Here is a 3,579-nt window from a genome sequence, read left to right as displayed (position 1 = left end):
TAACAGTGCTCCAGGTGTGATCTCACCAAGGCTCTGTCTAATTGCAGTCAAACTTCTTTATTCTTATAAAAGCTCTTTACAATGTTGAACACAACTATTAACTGCCCCATTAACATCTCTGCTCTGAGAACAAGGACCCCAGCTTCACACACCCCAGACCCCTATTCTTTCCACATTAGCTGAATTCCTGCATCTCTGATACATTCTAGTAAATCTCCTCTGCACCCTCTCTAAGGCCTTGACATTAATGCTAAAGTGTGGAACATGGAATTAGACACAATGCTCTAGCTGAGGCCTATAACCAGTGAGATTTATGAAGGTTCAGCCTCAATTCCTTGTCTGTGTCCCGTACTCACATTTCTGGTTTCTAACTCAATGTCGGCTCTGAGCTGTTGAAACTGCCTGAATAAATATTTCCACCCAACAAAGCTCTCGGAATGTGAGAAGGGACAAAGTGAGTGACCAAGTACATCAACTCCAAGTAAAACTCCACCATGTAGTGAAAACACTCGAAACACAACGGCTCTTTTAAGAGCCACCCACAATCTCTCTGAAAAACCTGCACCAACATCTCTCTGGAATTGGTTTATTTAATTGGTTTTAATGCTCAGTAACTCTCTGGAACTTTCTCACTGTCTTTGTGTTTTCTGTTTCAATCTGGTATGGAGATTCTGGGAAGATGTGTTTCACTGCCTGGGAGGATCTTTGTGGTTTTCCTGCAGAAACACAAAACAAAGTCTCTTTTCAGAGTCACCCACCGCCTTATAGGGACAGCAGTGACATGGGAACGGGAGCTGGGGTGTGTTTTATGCCGGAAATATCAGTTAATTATTTATGTTGTGCTCTCGTTATATTCCAATATCTGAATTGAGCCTTTCCAGCGCACCAGGGTTATGGGGAGAGTTTTCATCGTTTCTTTTCCAAACGTACAGACGATGTTATAAAGTTGCTGATTTACCCAGATGGCGGATTCTCCCCTCACAGTGAAAAGTAACATCGCACCATCACATCTGCCCATTGTTTTATAATTGAATAATTAGTCAAATGGAATTATTTGTGATGTTATTTCGCCCGTGACGGTGTTTCCTGCAGTGAAACTGATCAGTTTCAGCTCAGTCATTCAGGGATCTGGAATTCCTGCAGTTTGAGCCCGCTGTAACCCCAGCCCACTTCTGATTGGTCACCTTCTTCTCATAAAGTCAGTGACAGCACATGAGGAGGCCATTCGCCTCATTTAGTCCATGTCGGGTTTCCAATCTGTTCAGTCACCGACTCGATCCCCAAAGCCCTGCATAATCCCTTTGGGTCAAAATGACCGTGGCAAGACTCAAACCTGCAATCTTCTGATAACATCATGGAATATACCAAAGTCAGACGCCTTATCCATTAGGCCACACGGCCATTAGCTCACATGAATGATTCAATTAGAGAACCTCGAAGCACAAAATACAAAAAATCATTGGCTGAACCTGTCAACCTGGCACAATATTTGAATTTGTGAAAGCCGCCAATTTCACTGTGGAAAAGAAGTGATCGACTGGAAAAGTACATAAAAATCTATTTTCCCATAGCGGTTTAAATAAACTTTTAAAACACAATTTTGCTTTTACCGACTCAAATTGCTGGTGCTATTTTATGAACAGCTTTATTTTGCCAATTTTTGTCAACTTCTCATCCGTAACTGACAGTAAAAGACTCCGTTCAGCAATCTTTCACGTGACAAATAACTCAAACTCGGTGTGGAAGTAATAAATTACAGACTTTTGGTAATTCCACTTCACACAGGCTTCAGGGGGACAGTGAGAAGCCACTGAAATAGTTGCTTCATCCTTTTAAAAGGTTCCCATTCTGTCCTGTTACTGACATGTTGGAATCAGATTTATATTTAACAAGATATTTCTGTGAAAACAAAATCCTCAACGGACCAGCTGGGAATCTGGGAATCACTGTAGTAAAATAAAAGTCTTTTGATTGAGAAGACGGGACCTTCTCACCAGCAGCCGCGTTACATTCCCCTCACATCCTGACACAGTGAGCAGCTCTTTCCCTCGAGAAATAGACAACAGCAGTTGGAAGTTCAGTAAAAGGATCGGTTCATTGAGAGAAGTTTCTGAGTGACAGGTGGTGCTGAATATTAATACAAGAAGGTCCTGGAATGGGAAACAAGTGTCCAGAGTGGGGTCTGAAATCAGGACAGGGAAATGGCCAGCACTGACACAGATCATTTCATTATTACATTGTTATCTGACTGTCTATCAGGAGAAGCGAGTTAAACACATGATGGTGAAAGGAATGGAAGATGACGCTGGTTGTTCTAGATGAAGAGGGATAGACAGAGGTGTGGATACAGCAGACTTCAGACAGTAATCAGCCCTTTCAGATACTGTGGGTGGATCTGAAAAGAGCCTTTGGGATAGGGAAAAAAGCTCTTTGTTTAAAAACCCGCAAATAGCTACCTTGTAATTGGTCAGGTTACTAATGTTTTAGTTCGTGTAATTTATGAATAATTACTAATTAGAAAGTGCTGTTTGGACAGAGTGTAAAGCTGTGAGTTGATGTGTGAGGGACCTCACTGACTCGGGGAAGGAGGTGCTCTTTGGTCTCTCTTTTCTGTTCTGCCTTTTCAGCCTCCATGGTACAGGGGAAGAAGCTGATCGGTGAGTAACTGGTAAATTATTCTACTTATTACACTTATTACACGAGCAATAATGAGTTTGTAAAGCTACGTAATGGCAGGGCAGCTCTAAAAGTAAAAGTTCGAAATTGGGGAAAGGCAAAGTTTACAAAACCGATAGGTGATTCGGTGGATGTGGACTGGATACAACTATTTGAAGGAACCCCAAAGATGTTTTATCAGTCCATTAAGAGCAAGAGGATAACTAAGGAAAAGGTATGGCCTATCAGAGATGTACAAGGGAACTTCTGTGTGGATCCAGAAGATGTGGGCGGGGTTCTTAATGAGTTTTTTGTCTCTGCCTTCACAAAGGAGAGGGATGATGCAGACATTGTAGTAAAAGAAGAGGAGTGTGAAATATTAGATACGATAAGCATAATGAGAGTGGAAGTACTAGAGAGTCTGACATCCTTGAAAATGAATAAATCACCAGGGCCAGATGGTTTGCATCGAAGGTTGTTAAAGGAAGCCAGGGAGGAAATAGTAGATGCGCTGAGGATCATCTTCAAATCCTCACTGGATTTGGGCGAGGTGCCAGAGGATTGGAGGTCTGTGAACGTTGTACTATTATTTTAAAAGGATGTGAGGGATAGGCCAAATAATTATAGACCGGTCAGTCTGACCTCGGTGGTGGGTAAATTATTCGAATCAATTCTGAGGGACAGGATAAACTACCACTTGGAAAGACATGGATTAATCAGGGATAGTCAGCATGGATTTGTTAAGGGAAGGTCATGTCTCACTAACTTGATTGAGTTTTTTGAGGAAGTAACAAGGAGCATTGATGAGGATAGTGCGGTGGCTGTGGTTTACATGGATTTTAGTAAGGCATTTGATAAGGTCCCACATGGCAGTCTGGTCAATAAAATGAAAGCCCATGGGATACAGGGGAATGTGGCAGGTTG

At 42.1% G+C, this 3,579-nt stretch overlaps 1 non-coding gene across 1 annotated transcript; it reads right to left on the bottom strand.

Annotated features, from left to right (window-relative positions):
- Window positions 1-1,312: 1,312 nt before the first annotated feature.
- trnaq-uug (transfer RNA glutamine (anticodon UUG)) lies at window positions 1,313-1,401 on the bottom strand. Its single transcript is given in 2 exon segments — window positions 1,313-1,348; window positions 1,365-1,401. It is a non-coding gene; the product is annotated as a tRNA-Gln (tRNA).
- Window positions 1,402-3,579: the final 2,178 nt, after the last annotated feature.

Source organism: Heterodontus francisci, unplaced genomic scaffold (assembly GCF_036365525.1).
Source record: "Heterodontus francisci isolate sHetFra1 unplaced genomic scaffold, sHetFra1.hap1 HAP1_SCAFFOLD_201, whole genome shotgun sequence".
NCBI lineage: Eukaryota > Metazoa > Chordata > Chondrichthyes > Heterodontiformes > Heterodontidae > Heterodontus > Heterodontus francisci.
Note: the sequence above shows the minus strand (reverse complement) of the source record. Positions and strands in the feature narration are given on the sequence as shown.